Here is a 24,728-nt window from a genome sequence, read left to right as displayed (position 1 = left end):
AAACTATGAAACAGATCATTTATCTATTCTTTTAATGAATATTTATCCTTTTTCTATGGTTTGCGAAATATTTTGTCATGGGGATGCGTACAAAGATGAAAATGATTATTAAGAATATGGCCTTAAGTGAGTTTACCCTACAACAGAAGACTATACATGCCAATACAGCTTTTTATTACTCCCCATTGGAGTGTAACTTCTATGACAACATAAATTTTGCCCGTTTTGTTCACTGCTGTATCCCCAGTGCCTGGAAGACTACCTAGAATATAGCAGGCATTTAATAAATGTTGAATAGATGGAAGTTTCAGCGGAAAGAGAATATCTGAATTATTCAAGAAAACTATCATTCTTTTTGTTTCATCAGGAATAGTTCTTTTCCATAATCACTGCTTAGTAGCTATGGAGTAGAATGGGGGCACTCAGAGAAATGAGATATAGGTCAAACTGAAGGAATAAGAGAAAGTTAATGAAGTTAGGATTGTTGTACAACAAAGATTATCCTTTCCAGAAGAACTTTTCCAGGAATACACAAATGCTATTTTTCTGTAGAACAATTATTGGAGCAGAAGAATATATTAACAAACCTAGAGGGTATAGATTTATCTCAATTTTAGATCCAGTTTTCATAAATGATGGACTAAGTAAGGATGAGAAATAAAGGAAAATGCGTCTGTGTTCAAAGTATTAGCAAAGCAGATTCAGGTAAGTTTGCCACCTGTTGCCTCAAGGGCAGAGAGAGAGAGAATATATGAGATAAAGTGTGAGTTCTTGTAGGAATTAGAGGAAGACATTTTTAGTTTTTATTTTTTGTTTATTTTTTTTCCAACTTTTAAGTTCAGGGGTACATGCGCAGGATGTGTAGGTTTGTTACGTAGGTAAACGTGTGCCATGGTGGTTTGCTGCACAGATGATCCCATCGCGTGGGTATCCATTAGCTGTTCTTCCTGATGCTCTCCCTTCTCCCACTCCCCACCTTCCAACAGGCCCCAGTGTGCGTTGTTCTCCCTCATGGGTCCATGTGTCCTCATCATTCAGCTCCCACTTATAAGTGAGAACATGCGGTATTTGCTTTTCTGAATAAATGAATGGGTAAATAAACTGTACTACCCAAACAATGGAATATTATTCAGTGCTAAAAAGAAATGAGCTATCTTCACTCTTCACTCTCTTGCTCTGGGTTATTATTTCGTACTTCATGCATCCCTCTGTTACTCTGTTATTGGTCTATATGTTTATTGTGTGTGCCCCCTCCCTCGCCCCCCACCAGAGCAGGGTAAGCTTTCTGTAGACAGGAGCTTCGATTTGGACATGGCTACATCCTCAGTGCCCACTAGGTTGTCAAGCTAAAAAGAGGTGTTCAATCGTGTATTTTCTTGATTATTAAAAATGAATTAACAGTACCTTCTAGATTACTAAGGAAGTTATATAATCTTTGGTATAGGCAATTTCCTATTTCCAATTTCCATTTCATTTTTAAAAAAAAAATGAAATTTTTTTTTTTAAATAGCCACTACTAAAACATATCAGTGCCAGCCATATGTTCTGACTTAATAGTACCCTCTTTTGGTATATAGCTTCTGTTCCTGTTTTCAGACATCTAAGTTCAGGGGTACATGTGCAGCTCAGAGAAAATTCAGCTCTAGCAGCTTCAGAGACAGGTCTTGATTCCACCTAATTCTGGTGGTTCTCTAGACAGTACCTAATTATCTAATCTCCGCTTTTTATGTAACGTAACACAACATAAATTTACTTTTTTTTAAGAGTTTTTAGCTTCCCGTATGATGTATTTCTTCACTTACTTGACAATGGAGAAATTTAGTACTTTTCTTTGAGAATGGGACATCAGTATGTAACTAGTTCTGCATTGTTTTAATGAGAACAAAAACAAAATGTTCCCGAATTACTTGCTTGCAGCTACAAAGCATGTTTAAGGAATAAAAATCTCCTTCATTAAATGCATGATGAAAAAAAGAATTGTTTTGAAGTTCTTAGGATCAGCTTGTATAGGCTTCAATGTAAACTGATACTAAAGGGTCCCCATTACGATCTGTGTATTTTGGTGCCAGAAGGTTTTTTTCTTATGCTAAATTATTAAGTTCTGTCAGCTGCTGGGCTGTCATAGAGAGATATAGTAAATCACATTATATTTTGTCATGGATTACATGGAGCAATAAATTTGGGAATAAAGATCAAAGTAGTTCCACAATCACATCTGAGTGTAGGAGCGCTGTTTAACTTGTAGAAAACTGATTTAGGTAAAGCTGCAGCAGTTCTTGTGTGAATTGGAAATGAATTTGGATATTTGGTTGAAAATGAATGAGGATCAAATCCCAAAATGACTTTCCATTTTTGTATTTAGTTCAGAGAAGTTAATTCCAACACCTAGCTGCATGACTTGAATTAGATAAGTAATGACATGCTGAGAGTTGCAGACTCAGTGAAAATTGTATTCATGTATTTTAATTGCTTCTGTGATTAAACAGTATATTTCATTGTATTTTATTTGTTTTTTTTTTTAGGGGGACCGCATAATTAAATATTCTTGTAGCGATGCTGTCTGATTCCTTAGAGCAGAGCTGTTTGGTTTTTACTGCATTTAAAACCATTAAAGTAAGCCAGTTTAAGCACACTAAGCAGTCTTGATTAGCTAGATCTTGATGGTTATTATCTTTGTTCTGTGTTTCTATAGAAACTCTTTAGGGGTTATCAAAGTTGATGATATTCATTTATTTAGAATAGACAATCTCAACTGGTTGAGTTCTTTTCAGAGAAAAAGTTTCCATAGAAATTAGATAATGTGGCAGAAGTGGTTAGCAGAAATCATGTGTTTTGTATCAATTACTGTCCTTATACTTTTACTTAGAGAAGTGCCCTCTGTTTTGTCCTCATTAGCTAGAACAGTGGTTCCTCACCTAAAGCTGATTATCAGAAGCAACCAGGGAGCTTTTAAATCAGATTCCTGGGCCACAAGATCCTGGTGGCTGATTCGGTAGAAAAAGCTCAAAAGCGTTTTCTCCTGTTACTCTGGCATCATCTTTCCTACTTTCTTTCTTCATTCTAATCCTATTTGGAGAAATATTTTGAAATGCTATAGCCCATTAACAGACGTTTAAGCTTTACAAAATTATTTCTCAAGATTTTGTTTTCTTGTTTTATTTTTCATCCCCTACTGTCATCCTTTTATTGATATTTTTCCTCTCGTGAAATATAAAAGATTTACACTAATGCTGTAATAAATCAGTCTGACATTAATCAAATCCCCCCCAAAATCATATGAAGATTAAACCTCCCCCCCATTCCAAATGGGATCAAAATAAAGTGTAATTGGGATATAGATAGGGTAGCCTGCATTGCTGATTTTGGTCTGAAAGGAAATAAAATGCCAGTTGGTGCCTGTATGTCGGGTACATCCCCAACGCAAGGGTGTTAGACTAAGATGGAAGGTTTAGCAGTGATGCTGCCAAGGCCTAGTTAGAAGAGACTGAACAGTTTGAAGAACTTAGCAGAAGATCACAGATTCTATTTACAAGCCCCAAGCTCTTCTAACAGGCTTTTCCTTAGGTCCTCTGATAATGCTGAGATGCCTCCTAAATCTAAGGCCCCTGGGTGGGAGCCACTATGTTAGAGCATCACTGTGAAAAGCCAAAAGCAAGCAGAGCTTTCAGAAAATGGCCTGAGCCCTGTGTTTAGAAAATATAGATCCTAATTCAGGCTACTTCCATGCGAGGAATCAAAGGAACTGAGGACTGGAGAGGTTGAGACTGAAGAGAGAATGATTTAGAGCACTTAGACTGGGCCCAGTCACTGAAGCCAGCTGGGCCCAAGCTGGTGGTATTTGAGGACTGCTGCTTCAAGAGTATAGAAATGCAGCTTGCACCTTCAGCACCTGCTGGGCCTCGACTGAACTGACCCCTGAGGAGCCCTTGTAGTCATGATCTGCATCTTCCCTAGTTACTGCTGACCTTTGTCCTTATTCCCCAGGCTTCTACCTGGGTCCTTGGTCTCAGTTCCCATCATAGATCTGTGCTGGGATTTGAATCAGGCCCTGATCCCTAGCTTGGTTTATTGGAAACCTTGACCCCTTGTAGTCTTTGCTTCTGATTCTTCTTATAAAGCCAAAAATGGCTGTCTTTCCTTTAGGACACAAATGTCAAGAACTACCCCTGTCTAGAAGCTCTGCCTTCCAAGTCCCATATTGCATTCTCAAATTAAGCACTTTCAGTAGCAAACTGTCTAATCTATTCTTGCCCAGGATTTAAGCTGCTAGCTTCTTCTACAGGCAGGGAAGAGACAAAGGCTACCCATTTTGTTTTCCTCTGTTCCTTTGGTCAGTTTCAGCTGCTGCTCCCTTCCTGTGAGGCACAATGAGCCTGTCAGGCAACAGTTAGGATATAGACTTGGAGCAGAAGGGTGGGCTACGATCCAGTTCTCTGAAGGAAGCTAAATTTGCATCCTGTTATGTGCTAGATGCTTGGAGTTAACATGTATAACATATTCGCCCCCACTTAAAGAGTTGTCAGTCTAGTTGTATAGATAATTTTAATATAATATAATAAGCAATAAAATAATTGTGTATAGGCTGATAGAGAAATGTGACTTGGCCCAAACTGAGATTTCTTGAGGTTTTGTGGAAGACTTCCTGGAGGAGATGATGCTCAAATGATTATTGCAAGATGATTAAGATCCTACCAAGGAAATAATGATATTCATGAAAAAAAAAAAAGATGGGACAAAAATACAGGGTGTGAAATAGCATATTCAGGGAACTACAGTCTGATGTTCACAGAGGCATAAAGGGTGGAGTGGGAAATAGAGAAACATGAAGCTGGAGAGGTAAAGTCCTGGCCCTGAATGGTGCTGTATGCCCCATTAAGGAACTTGAACTTTAGTATTTGCTAAGAAGCAATGAAAATTGCTTCTTTAATTACAAAGTGATATGATCATATTTATACTTTAGATAGAGTATCAGTTGAAAGATGGTGGGTGGATCTATATCAGATAGCAAAAATGAAATATCTAGAGTGAATAGGACAATAAGTTAGAAGGCTATTGGAAAAATTCAGGAGAGAAAGGTGAAAATCTAGAAGTAAAAGTTGGCAGGACTGTCAAGAGTGAGAGAGAGGGATTCTAAGAAATTCTATTAAGTTTCTTATTTGGGTGTCTAAGTGTAAGTGCCACTAACTAAGATAAGGAGGAACAGACTCAAGGAGAAATGATTGAGTTCAGTTAGTTGAGTGCCTTTGGGACATCACAGAGAGGTGTCTGGATCTGGGAACCAAGGCTGTAGTGCCTAGGGATGAATTTGGAAGTCATATCAACAAAAAGATGATTTACTATCAGAATGGATTAAAAAGGGAGAGGTTGCTATGGTGATGATTTACTATCAGAATGGATTAAAAAGGGAGAGGTTGCTATGGTAAGGAAAGGGCAGATGGCATGGGGCAATTATTTAAAACCAGCTATAGATAGATAAGCAATTGTCAGAGAAGTCCCTGGAGAACCAGGAGAAAATAAGGACATAGATGCCATAGGAGTTAGAGGTTTTAATTAAAAATCAGTAATTCGGCAAACGCAAAGTTTGATCCTTTGAAAAGACTAGCAAAATACATACTTTTTGGAAGACTGGTCAGAAAAATAGGGAGAAGACACAAATAGGGAAAGGAGGAAATAGGAAAAATGACTGCTGATTGAGTCAAAAGACATAGAAAAGATAATTTAATGAATAACTTTATGCCAATAAAATTGAAAATCTGGATAAGATGGAAACATTGTTAGAAAATGTGATTAAGTGAAAGAAGAAGTAGAAAACTCTAATAGTCCTGTAGAAATTAAATAAATATAGCATTTAATTTTAAATATTTTATTAAAGAAAACATCGGACTCAAATGATTTTGGTCAAGTTCTTACCAAACATTCAAGGAACAGATAACTCCAATAATAAACAAAATCTGTGACAGGAAAAAAAAGAGGGAATATCCCCTGTTTATTCTAAAGCCAGTATAGTCTTGATATGAAAGTCAGCCAGGAACAGTAAAAAGCAAGTTACATACCAATCTTACATTTAATTTTAAGTGTAAAATTCCTAACCAAAATTTAGAAACAGAATCTAGCAGTACATAAAAATGATTATACATTTCAACCAAGCTGGACTGAATGCAAGAATGCAAGGGTGATTTCATGTTAGAAATCCATTAATATAATCTATCACATTGCCACACTGAAAGGAGAAAAACCATGTGATCATCTCAGGTAAAGAAAAGCATTTGGCAAAATTCAACTCATATCTGTGATAATCTTAATAAGCTAGGAATAGGAGGGAGTATCCTTACCCTGATAAAGAATATTAATCAAAAACTTAGAGCAAACATCATTTTTATGGTGAAATGTTAGAAGGATTCACTTTAAAATCAGGAAAGGAGAAGGATGCCCATTTTCACTGCTGCTGTTCAACAGTGAAATACAGATGCCATTGGTCACAGCTAGGCAAGAAAAGGAAATAGGATACAAATTAGAAAGACGGGAGCAAGCCCAATATTATTCACTGATGATGTGATTGTCTATACATAAAATCTATACATAAAACCTAAGTGGATCAGTAAACCATTGGAAATAATAAGATAATTTAGCAGTTGTCTAAATATATGATCCAGCAAGAAACAGAAAACATAATTTAAAAACGATTCTGCTCACACAGCAAAATAGAAAATGTATAGGAATGAATCTAAGAATAGCCGTATAAGTCCTATTTGGAGAACTTTTAACTGTATTAAAAGAAATTAAAGAAGACCTAAATCATGGAGAAATATACCCACTATATCTTGAATACCTTAAGTATCTTAAAGATGTCAGTTGTTCTCAATTTGACCTATAGATTTAATGCAATTCTTTGGATTTATGTGACAAAAATAAATCTAATTTTTTAAGACAGGATCTCACTGTCACCCACACTGGAGTGCACTGGTGCAATTATAGCTCACTGCAGCCTTGAACTCCTGGGCTTAAGTGATCTTCCCACCTCAGCCTCCCAAGTAGCTGGGATTTCAGTTGCACACCACCATGCCCAGCTAAATTTTTAAAGTTTTTTGTAGAGGTGGGGGTCTTGCTTTGTTGTCCAGGCTGACCTTGAACTCCTGGCTTCACGCAATCCTCCCACCTCAGCTTCCCAGAGTGCTGGGATTACAGGTGTGAGCCAACCTGTGCCTGGCCTAAAGCCCAAGAGCAGCCAAAATTATTCTGAAGAAGAAAAAGTCAAAAGTATTTGCCTCCTACCACATACAAAATCAAAATTTGCTACAAATCTGTGGACATTAGTAGTTTGGCACTGGTACAAGTATAGATAGACTGACCAAAGGAACTGAATAGACAGCACGTAAAGCTATATATTGATATATATAGATGATATAGATATAGTTATGGAAACTTGGCATAATATTCTTTTATTAAGCTCTTCATTTCTAACACACGCCATAGAAATTTGGCATGTGTCAGAAGTGAAGAGCTTAATAAAAGAATTGGCTGAGGCCAGGTGTAGCAGCTTATGCTTATAATCCCAGCACTTAGGGAGACGAAGGCAGGAGGATCACTTGAGCCTAAAAGTTTGAGACCAGCCTGGGCAACATAGTGAGACCTTATCTCTACTAAAAATAAAAAGGTAGTCGGGTGTAGTGGTGCATGCCTGTGATCCTAGCCACTCAGGAGACTGAGGCAGCAGGATAGCTTGAGCCCAGGAGATCAAATCTGCAGTGAGCTATGATTGCACCACAGCATTCCAGCCCAGGCAACAGAGTGAGACCCTGCCTCAACAACAACAGCAAAAAAAAAAAAAAAAGGAATTGGCTAAAGACAAAACAGCATTTTACAGAGGTGTAAATATCAGTAGCCCATAAATACATGAAGAACTGCTCATATCGTCAGTAACCAAGGAAATGAAAAATAAGACACTAATGAAATGTTATATCTAATAGATTGACAGAAATTAGGAAGTCTGGCAAGAAAAGAAAAGTCATCCAGATTGGAAAGGAAGAAGTAAAATTCTATCCTCAAATGACAAAATCTTGTGTACAGAAAAATTCTCAGGAATCCTACCAAAAAAAAAAAAAAGACTATTTGAAAAATAAGAGTTTACCAAGGTTTCAGGATACAAGATCAATATAGAAAAATCAATTGTATTCCAATACACTAGGAATAAACAATCTGATAATGAAATTAAGAAAACAAATTCATTTAAAATAGCATGAAATAATTAAATACTTAGGAATATTTAATTTAACAAAAGAAGTGCAAAATATGTATCTTGAAAACTACAAAACATCAATGAAAAAATTAAAATCTAAATAAATGGAAAGGCATTCATATTTACAGATCAGAAAGCAACATTGTTAAGATGCCAGTATTACCCAAATTGATCTACGGATTCAGCACAATCCTACCGAAATCCCAACTGCCTTTTTTAGTATAAATTGACACACCGATCCTAAAATTTATATGGAAATTCAACGAATAGTGCTGGGACAACTAGATATCCATATGCAAAAGAGTAAAGTTCAACCTCTACCTCACAAGATACACGGTAAAACTATAAAACTTTTAGAAAAAAGCAATATCAGAGAAAAATGCTATGAAACTCTTAGAAGAAAACATGCAAGTAAATTTTCATGACATTTCAGGATTAGGCAAAGAATTCTTAGATATGACACTAAAAGCACAAACGGCAAAGGAAAAAATAGATAAACTGAACTTCATCAAAATGAAAAGCTTTAAAGGAAACTTCCAAGAAAGTAAAAGAACAACCCACAGATGGAAGGAAATAATCACAAATCATGTATCAGAACAACAGTGAGATACCACTTCATACCCATTAGACTGGATATAATCAACAAGACAGATGAAAGTTTTGGCAAGGATGTGGAGAAATTAGAACCTTCATACTTTGCCGGTGAGATTGTAAAATGGTGCAGTCATTTTGGAAAATAGTTTGGCAGTTCCTCAAAAAGCTAAACATAGTTACCACATGACTCAGCAATTCAATTCCTAAGTACACACACGAGAACTGAAAAAATATTTCCCAAAGAAACTTGTACAAGAATGTTTACAGCAGCATTATTCATAGTAGTCAAAAAGTGGAAAAAACTCAAATGTTTGACTGAGGAGTGGATAAACAAAATGTGGTATATCTACACAACAGATTTGACTAGGAAAAGGAATGAAGTACTGATACATTCCACAACATAGATGAACATTGGAAACATGCTAAGTGAAAGAATCTGGTCATGAAAGGTCATATGTTGTATGATTTCAATTATGTGAAATGCTCAGAGTGGAAAAATCCCTGGAGACAGAAAGTAGATTAGTGGTTGCCAGTGGCTCAAAGGATGAGAGAATGGTAAGTGACTGTTAATAGGGATGGGTTCTTTTTTTGTTGTTTTTTGTTTTTTTGAGGTGTGATGAAAATATTCTAGAATTTTGTTGTGGTGATAAATGTACAGATCTATGAATATACTAAAAGCCACTGAATGGTGCAGTTTTAAAATATGAACTTTATGATATATGAATTATATCTTACTACAGCTGTTATTAAAAATAGAAAATCTGGCTGGGTATGGTGGCTCACTCCGCAATTCCAGCACTTTAGGAGGCTGAGGCAGGCGGATCACGAGGTCAGGAGTTCAAGACCAGCCTGTTCAATATGGTGAAACCCTGTCTCTACTAAAAATACAAAAATTAGCCAGGCGTGGTGGCATGTGCCCATAGTCCTAGCTACTCAGGAGGCTGAGGCAGGAGAATGGCGTGAACCCGGGAGGCAGAAGTTGCAGCCAGCCAAGATCACGCCACTGCACGCCAGCCTGGGCGACAGAGTGAGGTTCCGTCTCAAACAAACAAAAAAAAGTAGCAGAGCACCCCAGTCTTGGGGACATGTCAGGAAAAAAATTGCTTCCCCAGTAAAGAAGCTGAGGCAAATAGTTCTTCTGGGTTTAAAGTGGAAAGATGAATAAGAAAGAGTAACCAGAATCTACTGTAAAAGACTGCTTTGGTAGGTATCTTTTCTAACAGTCTGACCCTGCAAGTTTATAAGCTCAGCTATAGTAAAGTAACTTCTGTTATATCTTGTTTCCACTTTAGACCATGCAAAAATGTAGCCATGCCTTAGACCTAACATTACTTGCCTAGTTCACCTCCAAGATTTCAGTCTACCTTTTGATCACTCTTGCCTTGCATTTTATTTTTCCTATTTTCTCACGCATAAAGAACCTAGAGTTTGTCATCATTCCAGTGCTGACTCACTACTCTCTAATCCATTGCCATCTTGCACTTGCATCACTCCTACATTGCTAAACCTCAGTCCTATTTAATCTTTATTGTCCACTTTATCTACATGTTATAAAATAGTACCCAGGAAAGTTAAATGATTTGCCCATGGTCATACCACCCAGGTTGGTTTAACTTCATAGCCCATGCTGTTAACCACATGCTCTACTGCTTACCACCTGGAAACAGTTGAAATAGTCAATCAGAGGAACTTTATGTAATGAAAAAGATGGTGGGAGTAGATTTTAGGGTCTGGGTGATGGGAAATTCAACTATAAAGCAACAGAGCCAACTGGACACCTTATTTTTGTCAACCGAACGGGGAAATAAGACATGTTTTGTATGGGCATCATACTCATTGCTTTCAAACATTTTGAATATTATATTTAAATGAAGTGGCAAAGTAATTCAGTCTCGATGTAGATGATTCTGGAAAACTAGATACACTCTAAGTCATTTTCTTTTATTTATTTTTATACAACAATTTTCTTATCCATTTATCGGTTGATGTACATTCGCATTGCTTCCACCTTTTAGCTATTGTGAATAGAAGTGTTATGATAAATTGTGTACAAGTATTTGTTTGAGTACCTGTTTTCAGTTCTTTGGAGTATTTACCTAGGTGTGTAATTGCTGGGTCATATAAGAATTCTATGCCTAACTTTTTGAAGAACTTCCAAACTGTTTTCTACAACAGCTGAAACATTTTACATTTTTATCAACAATCTAGGAGAGTTCAAATTTTGACACATTCTCATCAACACTTGTTATTTTCATCATCATCATTATTATTACTATTGCCATTCTACTGGGTATGTAGTTGTACCTCAATGTGTTTGATTTGCATTTATTTAATGACTAATGATGTTAAATAACTTTCAGGTGCTTTTAGCCTTTTGTGTATCTTCTTTTGAGAAATGCTTATTCAAGTTCTTTACCCATTTTTTAAATGTGAATTATTCTTTATTTTTTAAAATATTTTTCTTGAAAAGTAGTAAACTTTTAGTGCAGATAATATATGTTGTCTTAAAAGTTCGCATAGTCTTCTATTTCTTTTTCAATTTTATTTTTATTTTTTCAACTTTTATTTTAGATTCAGTGGGTACAGGTACAGGTTTGTTACCTGGGTATATTGCGTGATGCTGAAGTCTGTGGTACCAATGATCCTGTCACCCAGTTACTGAGCATAGTACCGAACAGTTAGTTTTCCCACCCCTACCCTCTTCTCCCTCCCACCTCTAGTAGTCCCCAGTGTCTGTTGTTGCCGTCTTTATGTCCATGAGTACCCAATGTTTAGCTCCCATTTGTAAGTGAGAACATGTGGTATTTGCTTTGGCTAATGGCCTCCAGCTGTATCCATGTTGCTGCAAAGGACATGATTTTGCCCTTTTTATGTCTGCATAGTAGTCCATGGTATATATGTACCACATTTTCTTTATGCAATACACCATTGATGGGCACCTGGGTTGATTCCATGTTTTTGCTATTGTGAATAGTGCTGCAGTGAGCACTCATGTACATGTGTCTTTTTGGTAGAATGAATTATTTTCTTTTGGTTGGACCCAGTAATGGGATTGCTGGGTCCATTTTTAGTTCTTTGAGAAATCTCCAAACTGCTTTCCACAGTGTCTGAATTAATTTTCATTCCCACCAACAGTGTATAAGCATTCTCTTTTCTCTGCAGCCTCACCAACATCTGTTTTTTGACTTTTTAGTAATAGCCATTCTGACTGGTGTGAGATGGTATCTCATTGCGGTTTTGATATGAATTTCTCTGATTAGTAATATGGAGCATTTTTTTCATATGTTTGTCGGCCACTTGTATGTCTTCTTTTGAGAAGTGTCTGGTCATGTCTTTTGCCCATTTTTTATGAGATTGTTTTTTGTTTGCCCAGATGTTTAAGTTCCTTATAGATTCTGGATGGACCTTTGTCAGATGCATAGTTTGCTAATATTTTCTCCTGTTCTGTAGTATGTCTGTTTACTCTATTGGTAGTTATTTTGCTGTGCAGAAGCTCTTTAGTTTAATTAGGTTCCACTTGTCAATTTTTGTTTCTATTGCAATTGCTTTGGAGGACTTAGTCATAAGTTCTTTCCCAAGGCCAAGGTCCAGAATGGTGTTTCCTGAGTTTTCTTCTAGGATTCTTATAGATGGAGATCTTACATTTAAGTCTTTAATCTATCTTGAGTTAATTTTTGTATACAGTAAAAGGGGTCCATTTTCATTCTTCTGCATGTGGCTAGCCGGCTATCTATATCCCAGCACCATTTTTTGAATATGGAGTTCTTTCCCCATTGCTTATTTTGGTTGACTTTGTTGAAGATTAGATGGCTGCAGGTGTGTGTCTTTATTTCTGTGTTCTCTATTCCATTCCATGAATCGATGTGTCTGTTTTTGTACCAGTACCATGCTGTTTTGGTTACTGCAGCCTTATAGTATAGTTTGAAGTCAGGTAATGTGATCTTCCAGCATTGTTCTTTTTGCTTAGGATTGCTTTGGTTATTTGGGCTTTTTTTGTTGTTGTTGTTCCAGATGAATTTTACAATAGTTTTTTTTCCAATTCTGTGAAAAATGACATTGGTAGATTGATAGGAATAGCACTGAATCTGTAGATTGTAAAACGCTTTGGCAGTATGGCTGTGTTAATGATACTGATTCTTCCAGTCCATGAGCATAGAATGTTTTTCCATTTGTTTGTTTCATCTATGATTTATTTTAGCAGTGTTTTGTAATTCTCCTTGCAGAGATCTTTCCCCTCCTATTTTTGTGAGTGTGTAGCTATTGTAGATGAGATTGCATTCTTGATTTGGCTCTCAACTTGGAAGTTATTGGTGTATAGAAATGCTACTGATTTTTGTACATTGATTTTGTATCCTTAAGTCTAGGTCATTTTAAATTAGAAACAGCTAATGCTTAAATCTCAAGAACATCCTTTCAGCAGCTATTCTAAACTCAAAATAATCCAGTATAGGAAATAGAGCTTTTGTTAAGTATTGAGATCACTGTTTTATATTGAACTGTCTACAAATCTGACATAGCATAGCTTAGTACAAATATATTATTTTATAAACTTTCCAATTAATATACATTACTTTTTTTCTTACCCAAATAAACAAAAAAGTAAAAAATTTTAAAAACAAAAAGTAAGATATTATAAGCATGCCAAATTGGGGCATCTAATGCCTAGATTCAAAGCTTATAATTCAAATGCTTTATTACTTGGCTGATTCATGTCATTTGATCATTGAACAATGTCAACTATTTTTTAAATCTTTGAAGTCAAAATTTGACATAGGTGTTCTATCTGCTTCCTAAGAGTACTATACCACAGAATGGCCACTCATATGTAAATTCTGTGTTAAGTATATTTAAAGTATAAATTATGCTTATTAAAATTTGTTAAATACAGTAGTCAATTTCCTTTGACATTTTTCAAATCACACAACATTAGATTTTAGTATAAAGTGTAACAGTGTCAAAGACTCAAAAATATTACAGAAGGTAGAGATTTTAAAAAAATTAATTGACCCCATTTACATTTGGTCTTTGATGATAAATTCTTTTTTGCACATCAGAGAATAGTTGCTTCTTCCCTAGAGCAAAGTAAAGTTTTTTTTCTCCCTCATTCTCTTAAAGTTTGTATTTCAGCCCTAGTAATAAATGAGTTTCAGTTTCTGTGGCCTTTGCTTCAGAGAGCTTCTCTGAGGGTGAGCTTTGAAATATGATTAGATCTTAATTATTTAACTATTTCCATAAGCTTGTTTCACAGTTTGCTTTCTTATTCAGTGAGTAGGGTGGGGAAATGCATGTAAATCTTATGTGATCATTTATGGGTGTTAGCCATGTAAATATATGTTGCAATGGTGAGAAAATTAGTCCTGAATTATAGTGAGAGAAGAAAATCAACTGTCCCATGCTATTCCTTAGGTTAACTGCCATTAAATAAATATTATAAAAGTCCACAAAACTGGCCACAGTTACTAACTCTGTGTGGACAGAGAATGTATCCAATAACAATAGACATATTCAGAAATAGGGCCAAATTCAGGAATATATGGGCATTTCTTCTTAGAATGGATTCATCAGTATTTAATGAGTAGGTACTCAGTAGGTCCAGTATAGGAGAAAGAGCTTTTGTTAAGTATTAGGAAATACAGATATTGATAAGCATACACTACAACACTTCTCAAAAACAGTCTTGTTTATTCCTTCTTTAATAAAGTATGTGGCTTTTCCATGGGATTCTTATAAAATGAATAGGCAGTGACAAAAACCTGAACACTTGTAGTTCCTAATTATTAGCTTCTGTTTCTGGGTAAAGCAACCATCTAACATGATTCAGTCAATTTTCTAGAAACAAGTTGAAACTGAGGAGTCACTAAATATGGATCAGTGACATTTGCAGATGTTTTGCTATTTAAACTAGTTTGCCATTTTCTCGAGTTGGGATTTATATGTAATGATGAAAAAGGACAAGAATTCTTGAATTAAAGTACCCTTTCTTGTGATGATGACATCAAACTGAGAACTTGTCCTTGACTTAAGATAAGATTCAAAAGTCTTAGGATACAACATCAAGAACTAAATCTTATTCATACCTGACGTTTAGTAGATAGTCCACAAATGTTTGCTCACTTCCTGCCACTCTCCTGTCTTGATCACTCTTTTCAAGAAGGGGCTTTGAAATTAGAAATGTGATAATCAGAAGTGTTGTAAATGACAGTCTGCCTACTACTTAATAGTAACTTGCAAGGAACAATTATTAGCTTTTGTGTTTTCAACTAAGTAAGATTTTATTGTTTAGTACAATGTTTGGGGAAGTTATAACTGAAATGTGAGAGTTTTTTCTTTGAATTAATATTAAATTATGTCTTTAAAAGGTTATTTTTTATCATCAACTTTCTTTAAATATTTGAATTATTTTAAAATGCCTTAAACTATTTATGGCATATAAAACAAATTGTTTACCAAGACAAAAAATGCCCTTTTTTTTTTCAGAGACAAGGTCTTGCTCTGTTACCCAGGGTGAAGTGTAGTGGTGCAACCATAGCTCACTATAGCCTCCACCTCCTGGGCTCAAATGGTCCTCCTGCCTCAACCTCCCAAGTAGCTGGGATTAAAAGTGCAAGTCACTGCACCCTGAAAGATGCCTTTTTTTTTTTTTTGGTAAATTTATGTCCAATTTTCATTTTACCCCAAATTCTCTTTTATCTCCACTTAGAAGAAATAACAAAAAAGTATAGTAAATCATATTTTTCTATACTTAGAAACCTTTTCACTTCCACCTCTCCCTCTGCCTTACCTTTAATATGCTAAGTGGAGATAAAGAAATAGCCATCTTTTTATCTAAAAGCTATAAAAATCTCACCAATTCAGCCCATACAGCCTTCTTTTTTTATTAATTCATTTAACAGTGTTTTTCAAGCAACTACTAAGGGCTGAACAATGATGCCAAAGCCATGAGCTGTGTTAACCTATTCGGAAAGAAGACACATTTTCGAAAGACTGTAGAACAGCCATGCATGTTACCAGGACTCTAAATACTAAAGAGCAAAAAGTAAATCACTTCTAAGGGAAATAAACAAAGAAAACAATGTTAGCATTTGAATTAGTCATGGTATATTGGTAGGATTATGGCAGAGGGACAGAGACTGCAAAGCAAAAAAGTGATCTGGAAAACCCCCATTAATCCATATTAGAAAACGTTCATTCATTCATTCATTCATTCATTCATTCATTCAGCAGTTATTGGTTGTGTTGTATGTTGGTCTTGGGATATATCAGTGAACAGAACAGACAAAAGATTCCTGCCTTTGAGAAGTTGATCTCCAATAGGATAAAGGTGGTGTTTGAAAGAGACATGGGCTCCATATCACCAAGGACCTTGAGTACCAGGGTGGGGACTGTGGACTTGGTAAGCAGGACTGATTCTTTGGCAGGACAGTCACCATAGAGGTCCAGGGCACATTAGAGATGGGCTAACGATTGAGGTAGGGAGACAGGTCAGGAGAATACTGTCGACATGAGATTGAGAAATAACTGAATTGGGTAAGGCAGTGGAAATGTGATGGACCAATGAACTGAAGAAAAAGTAATGGTTTTCAGCCTGTTGGTGGGGCAGAATGGTGGTTCCAGTGTGTCGTAGGTACAGTGCCATTCACACTTCTTTGAGTCATTTAGTCCTTTGAAAATATATGTTGAAATATTTAGATTCTCTTCCAGAAAAAAATACAGGATATATATAAAAAATTTATATATGAATAAAATATAATAAACTAAAATAAAAAGTTTGAATAAAACTTTAGGGAGTGGTCTATGGACTCTTAAAGCCTAGCTATAGCTCCAGATTAAGAATATTCATGAAGGGGAGGAGAACTTCAACCACTAGACACATATTGAGTACTTCGATAAGCACCTGCTTATTGATCACTGGCCTTGGTGTGTAGTGTGTGGGTAGTGGGATGATAAATGACTGTAGCACAGCTCCTACCCTCAAAGTACATAGAACTGTCGAGATGTGAAATTTTTATGTTCTCAGGGGGACAGCTTAGATGGAAGTGGCAAGTCAGCAGGTGGCAAATCAGAACAGAAAGTCAGGAAATATGGCCAATAAACAGGGGTGTATTCATTATGATTAGAATCATCAGCGAATCACAGAAAATTCCAAATCTAAATGGTGGCTTAAACAAAAGAGTTTATGTCTGTCACGTTCAGGTCACGGTCTGGCTTACCCTGTGCCTGTGGTGCAGTCCTCAATTTTGTGGTCCAAGCTTGCATTAAAGCCTAGGCATCAGAATGAGGAGTGAGAAGTGGACAAAGAAGAATCCAAGTTCACCTACATGGCGCCTCAAAAGGAAGTTTCCAGAAGCTGCCACACAGTGCCTCCATTTACATGCCACCTAAATGCGGTCACATGACCACGTCCGGCTGGAAAATATAGTCTTTATTCTGGACAGCAGATGCCCAACCAAAAATTTTATTCCTATGGAAGAAGGGAGAATAGGTGTTATGGAAACAACTAGCATATTCATTCTCAGAAATAAATACAAATTAAAATAAGAAACTATTCTTATTACATTGACAAAGATTGTATTAATTGAAATACTTAATTCTTACAAACATATAGCAGAATGGGCAACCTAGACAATGATATATATGAGTGTAAATTGATACAGTCTCTCTGGAAAACACTTTGACAATATTTATAAAAATCTGTAAAACCACTTCTATCCATTGACTTAGTCATTTCACTTTCTGGGATTTATCTTAAAAATATAATCAGTGGTGCAATTAAACATTTTTATGTGCAGATAAATACCACAGTTTTATTTATAATGATAAAGCATTGGAAATAATCTAAATATCCAGCAAGAGAAGAATAGTTCAATAAGTCATGCTATCTCCTGTCAGTATCTCAAATAAAAAGAGAAAGGCGATCACTTACTAACTATAAAAAGGGGCAGCTATGCCGGTCAGGCACAGTCACTTTGAACAGAGCAGATGGTAAGTCTTGTATAGGGTTTGGGGTGGCATAAAGATGGGGGTGGGAGGTCCTTCCAAAGCCACGGCTTGACATTGTCAAGTAGAAGTCCAGAGACTTGTGTGAGGCTGTTGCCGACTGGGTGGCCTCAGAGGTATGTTTGTTGCAGCGAGTCCATCTCTGATTAGCTGGCTTTTCCAAGTCAGGGGCTGACACCTCTTGGTTGATTATGAAAGCGTGTTCACCAAAACCAGTTGTCATGGATTAATTGAACGGATTTAAAACCAGTTCTGATGGCTACATGTTACTGTGGCTACAGAAGAATCAGTTTTTTCCTGAATTTATGGGAACATTTTAAAAGTCTCAACTCACATGATAAAATACTAAGCTTTTAAGAATTAGGTTTTGCTGGGCGCAATGGCTCGTGCCTGTAATCCCAGCACTTTGGGAGGCTGAGGCGGGTGAATCACTTGAGGTCGGGAGTTAGAAACAAGCCTAGTTAACATGGTGAAATGCCATCTCTACTAAAAATACAAAAATTAGCCGGGCGTAGTGGCGCATGCCTGTAATCCCAGCTACTCGGGAGGCTGAGACAGGAGAATAGATTGAACCTGGGAGGCAGAGGTTGCAGTGAGCCAAGATCGCACCGCTGCACTCCTGCCTGGGTGACAGACCGAGACTCCACCTCAAAAAAATAAAATTTTAAATAAAATTTTAAAAATTAGGTTTTGAAATAATTTTAATTACATGAGAAAATGTTTATGATATAATGCAAAGTGGGGAAAACTGTGATAAAAATGCTTGTGCTTTCCTGCCATCTCTACTTCCTCAACCCCCTTCCTCTGCGTGCAGAGGCAGCACTGATCTGGTGAGGACATTGTCTCTGCCATGCTTGAGGGTGAGCAGGGTCCCTGGTGTCACACTTGCACGGCCCTAGCTTACTCTGACTCCTTGTCCCAGCTGTGCGGGTATGACAGGGCTGGAGCCTTCCCAGGCAGGCCCAGTTGTCTCGCTCTCTCTCTTTAGGAATAAGTGAGCTTGCTGTGGCTTCAGGTTCCTCTACCCTATGTTGGCCAAAAGATGGTCAAATGCTGATTTTCAAGCTTAGGAGGAGGGAGTCTTGACCTCCTGGGGCTCAGAAACTGAGCCTCATGTTCCCGCCCACTCGCCACGTCAAGGGTATTGAGCACAGAAGCAGCCTGTAATAAAGCAGCTTTTTGTGTCTCCGCTGCTGCTACTACTTTCCTGCGTGTCTCCTTCATGAAGAGGAAGCAGGGCAACAAACCAGGATCTGAGCCAAATACCACCAAAGCCTCGCCAAACCCTTCCTGCTGATACACTGTGAAGGGTCCGGATCTCAGGCCATAAACTCAGAGGTGCCTACTTCACTGTAATCCATTTCTGTTTTGAATCACCATTTGGCTGTGCAGCAGAAACTTGCTACTTGCCTTTCATCACCTTAGGCCTCAGTCACTCCCCTGGTTTCAGGATAGCATGTAAGCCCCAGTGGCTCTATCATGCCATGGGGTAGGGCCTCTGATCCTGGATGTCACCAACCCACCCAGGCACCCACGGAGACATCGATTATCCCCACTAATCTTTGATTTGACATTATTTTGGCTACATCCGTGCTGCTCTCAGACACCCAGGAAATATTGTATTCTTCCTGTGTGTGGTCAGGGGGCAGTGGGGAGCCCACAGGAAACAGGTCCTGCAGTCTTGCTGGCCAGCCTGAACACACGCTGCCAAGCTCATCTGTGCTTGTGTCTCTGCTCTACAGTGTGGCCCCACAGCCTCTCACCTCTCCTGACCTGTCTGTGAACAGCAGCTCCTTCTGCTCTCAGAGGATCCCTGACCTATATGGGGCTTCTGTTGTTTCCCCATCTCCCAGGCTTAATGGAGAAGGCAAAGTAAGAAATAGGGTCTTTTCTCGGGAACAAAACCGCAGGTAAACATTTTCTCCTTCATTCCTGATTATGCCCCATCCCTCTTTTCTAGTCTTGGGGTGAGGGAAGCAGGGAGGTAAAACCGACTTTCAAGTAGTACTCTTATGCCCTGCCCTGGATCCAGTAAGCCCTGGTTATTGTTTAAATCCAAAAATGGACTCTTTTTTTTTTTTTTTTTTGAGACAGAGCCTCACTTTGTCACCCAGGCTTGGAGCGCAGTGGTGCAATCTCAGCTCACAGCAACCTCCACCTCCCAGGTTCAAGTGATTCTCTGGCCTCAGGCTCCCAAGTAGCTGGGATTACAGGCGTGTGCCACCATGCCTGGCTAATTTTTGTATTTTTTTAGTAAAGACAGGGTTTTGCCATGTTAGCCAGGCTGTTCTTGAACTCCTGACCTCAGGTGATCCGCCCGCCTCGTCCTCCTAAAGCGCCGGGATTACAGTCGTGAGCTACTGTGCCCAACCTCCTTTCCTTTTTCTATACTTCTGCCATCCTTTCCCATGAGGCAGTGAAGGTAGAATGACAAGCTGGGCAGGGCTGAGTAGAAGAAAATATCAGGTTTAAGACTTCAGAAATATCCAGGTAATGTGCAAAACATTGCACGGAAAAATCACTAGCTACATGCGGTGATAGATTAGAGGAGATAGTCACCGTATGTATTTCTTTCTATTTCCTGGTTTTTCTACAATGAGCATTTAAGTATAATTTACATTTGGAGACATTCTTGTTTTGTGTCTGGTTCAATGATTTTTAACAGATTTACAGAATTGTACACCATCATCACAATCTGAATTTACTTTTATAATCAAAAGAAAATGAGTATTATAAAAAAATGGCCTCTTATTACAGCAGTAAAAAGGTAGTTGGCAAGTTGAATAGAAGGGACAGGGTCAAATTTCAGGTCATCAAGGAAAAGACTGGAGCTCAGTAAATATTTCTTGAACTAATAAGGAAATGAAAATGAAGGCAGAGGGTAGATATTACCTTTCAAGAAATGTGCCTGTGAAGGAAGGAAAGAAGCTTGCAGCCTCAAATCTACCTACCATGCTTCCTCAAGCGTCTGTACCTTTACACGTCACTCCTGTCATCTGAAACTTTCTTCTCTCTCTTTCAGTCACTTGATTCGTTTTCATTCCTAGCTGCATAGCCGTAGACAAGTTTTTTATCTGCTGGGTCTCTCAGTTTCAGTGAGGATAATAGTGCCTACCACAGAGTTTTTGAGAGGTTTAGATTTGTTCATATGTGTAACACATTTAGCCAATATGTGTCAATAGAGTAAGAGAAAAGTAAACAGTTATTTTGTTGTTGTTGCTATCATTATCATTGTCATTATCATCGTCAACATCATTATCATCATTACCCTTTAATATTCACCTCCTTATGGAAGCCTTCTCTCATGTAGGGTATCTCATATTTTTTCCTTAATAACACCCTGTGCAGATCTCTTTCATGACACTTATTATGCAGTATTTTATTTATTCACTCATCTATCTCTTCCCTCCCCAACTGCATTAAATCTTTTACTTCTGTAAACATACAGTGCCTAACCCGGAGAAGGTCCTCAAAGTAAATGTTTGCAAAACTAACACAGTGCAGAGGGGTATATCAGGATTTCAGAAAGGGCTGTGTGTGTGTGTGTGTGTGTGTGTGTGTGTGTGTGTGTGTGTGTAATAAACAGAGGGGTCTTTGAGTTTTCTAATTCTTGAGTCACTTGGAGTAATTTCTGTCACTTAAGAGATTTATCCGTTTTGTTTAAATTATCAAACATTTGTAAATATGATGTTCATATTTTCTTATTACCCTATTAATGTCTACAGAATCTGATAGTAATGTCCCATCTCTATTTCTGATATTGTTAATTTGTGTCTTCTTTTTCAGATCTATCCATCTAGAAATTTATCAGTTTTATTGTTCTTAAAGAACCAGCTTTTGGTTTCATTAATTTTTCTCTATTGTTTTCCTCTTTTCTAATTCATTGATTTCAACTCTTATATTTATTTTCTTTCTTTTGCTTACTTGGTCTTTAATTTACTGTTCTTTTTCAGGTTGCTTCAATTGAAAGCTTATACCACTTATTTTTGAACTCCCTTCTTTGCTAATAAAAGAATTCAGAAGGTAAAAATTTCCTCTAAGTACTGATTCAGCTGCATTCTATAAGTATATGCTTCCATTTTCATTCATTTCAAAATATTTTCTAATTTCCTTTGCAATTTTTTTTTCAGGTACAGGGTCTTGTTGTGTTGCCCAGGCTGGACAGCAGTGCCACTATCACAGCTCACTGTAAACTCAAACTCCTGGGCTCAAGCAACCCTCCCACCTCCCAGCTCCCAAGTAGCTAGGAATACAGGCATGTACCACCACACCTGGCTAATTTTTAAATTATTTTTTTTTTCTTAGACATGGGGTCTCACTATGTTGCCCAGGCTCATCTTGAACTTCTGGCCTCAAGCAATTCTCCTGCCTTGGCCTCCCAAAGCACTGGGATTATAGACATGAGCTACCATGCCTAGCCATGATTCTTTCTTGGCTCAAATATTAGTATATGTCTATCTTTTACTTTACAAAAATTAAGATTAATTTCTGTTATGGATTTCTAATTTAATTTCTTTATGGTCAGAGCATTTACTCTATGAGATCAATCCTCTTTAATTTACTGAAATTTATTTTATGGCCCCGAATATGGTCTATCTTGATTAATGGTCAAGTAGGTTGATAGCAGTTTTTGAACTATCTATATCCTCACTAATATGGTCTACTTGTCCTATCAATTCCTGTGAAAGGAGTTTTGAATTATCTTCAGTTGTCATTTGTGAATTTCCCTATTTATCCTTTCATTTCTGTCAGGTTTTGTTTCGTGTATTTTGAAGCCCTTAAAATTAGGTACATACATATTTAGGATTGTTATATCATTTTCATGAATTCAATTTTTATCATTGTGGAATGCCCCTCGGTATCTCTACAGAGATACAGAACAGCTTCTTTGTTCTGGAATCCACTTTGTTTGATATTCATATGTTGACTCCACTTTTCTTATGATTACTATTTGCATGATACATCTTTTGTCATCCTTTTAATCTTAACGTTTTTTAAAAGATTTTTAAGCATTTATCTTGAAAGCACCATGTAGTTAAACTTTTTTAAAAAACACAGTCTGATAAGCTTTGCCAATTAGTTGGAATTTTTAGGCTACTTATATTTAACATAGTTATTGATATTGTTAGGTTTTAATCCACCATTTTGCTATTTCTTTTCTATTTGTTTCTTTCTCCTCTTTTCCTACCTTTTATTGAATTATGTCTTTTGTTTGTTTGTTTGTTTGTTTGTTTGTTTGTTTAGACAGAGTCTCGCTCTGTCACCCAGGCTGGAGTGCAGTGGCTGAATTAATTATTTCTTAACATTTTATTTTATTTCTACTATTAGCTTATTAGCTATACCTCTTCACTGTTGGTTTTTATAGTTGTTGATCTAGGTTTTATTATATACATCTTAATTACAGTCTGTCTTCATCTACTGTTGTACCAGATCGTATAAAATGTAAGTTTCTTAACAGTATACTTCCATTTCCCCATTCATACTCTGTTTCTGCAAGTATTATAAACCTCACAATATACTTTTGTTATTATTGCTTTAAATATTCATTGTCTTTTAAAGAAATTTGAATGTGAGAATAAAAAGTAATTTATATTTACACGCTTTTTTTTTTATGTCCAGTACTATTTGTTCACTTGGTTTCATCCAGGTTTCCATTTAGTATCATGTCCATCTGCCCAAACAACTTATTTCAACCTTTTTTGTAGTGCGCATCTACTGGTGACAAATTCTCTCCAATTTTTCTTTGAATATGTGTGCTTTTCACTTTCAGTTTGGAAAGATAGTTTCACTGGATATGCATTTCTAGATTAACAGATTTTTTTTTTAATTTCAGCACTTTAAAGATTCATTGTATTGTTCTCTGACTTACATAGTTTCAAATGAGAAATCTTCATTGATTCCTGTCTTTTTAATGTGTCTGTTTTCTCTGGCTGCTTATAAGATTTTATATTTATTTCTGTTCTTTGCTTTTATTATGTTATGCCTTGATATGGTTTTCTCTGTATTTATCTTGGTTTTTTATTTTATTTTATTTTATTTGTTCGATGATCTTTTGGACTTGTGGTCTTAGAGGGTTTTTTTTTTTCATTTTGGAAAATTTTCAGCCATTCCATCTGCAAATATTTTTCCAAACCTCTTTCTCTTTCTGGGATACAACCACGCATATGTTAGTTGATGTGATACTATCTCAGAGATAACTGAGATTATTCAGTAAACTTACTCCTTGTCTCTCTGGGAGCCATTTGGATATTTAAAATGTTATTTTTAGCTTAATTTCCAGTTTCTGCTCTGGCATGTAAGGTGCTTGGAAGTTGCCATTCATCTTAACAACAAGTAAAAAGCAGAAAAAAAAAAACTGATCAGCATTTTTTATATTTATCAGAGAAGTAAACTCACAGGGCAAACTGCTGGCCCCAAATTTGGAGAGACAGTTAATTTTTATGTATGGTGTAAGATAAGGGTCCAACTTTATTCTTTTACACATAGAAATCCAGTTTTCCCAGCACTATTTATCGAAGAAACTTTTCCTCATTGTGTTTTCTTATTGCCCTTGCTGAAAATTAGTTGGCCATATATGTTTGGATTTACTTCTGGGCTCTCTCTACTGTTCTATTAGTCTAGGCAGCTGTTTCTATATCAGTACCATACAATTTTGATTGCCACAGCTTTGTAATACAATTTTAAATCAGGATTTGTGATGCCTCCAACTTTATTTTTCTCAGAATTGCATTGGCTATTTGGGGTCTTTTGTGGGTCCTTATGAATTTTAGGATTTTTTTTCTATTTCTGTGAAGACTGTCATTGAAATTTTGATAGGGTTTGCATTGCATCTATGTATTCCTTTGGGAGTCGTATGGACATTTAAAAAATATTAATTCTCCCAATCCAAGAGCATGGAATA

General features: G+C 36.8%; 1 protein-coding gene across 3 annotated transcripts in view; it reads left to right on the top strand.

Moving 5' to 3' along the window:
• The window catches only part of LOC116463810 (centrosomal protein of 112 kDa), a 390,683-nt gene that overhangs the window by 310,450 nt on the left and 55,505 nt on the right, over window positions 1-24,728 (top strand). The gene's annotated exons all lie outside the window — the stretch shown is intronic.

Source organism: Hylobates moloch, unplaced genomic scaffold (assembly GCF_009828535.3).
Source record: "Hylobates moloch isolate HMO894 unplaced genomic scaffold, HMol_V3 SCAFFOLD_67, whole genome shotgun sequence".
In the NCBI taxonomy this organism is placed as follows: domain Eukaryota; kingdom Metazoa; phylum Chordata; class Mammalia; order Primates; family Hylobatidae; genus Hylobates; species Hylobates moloch.
Note: the sequence above shows the minus strand (reverse complement) of the source record. Positions and strands in the feature narration are given on the sequence as shown.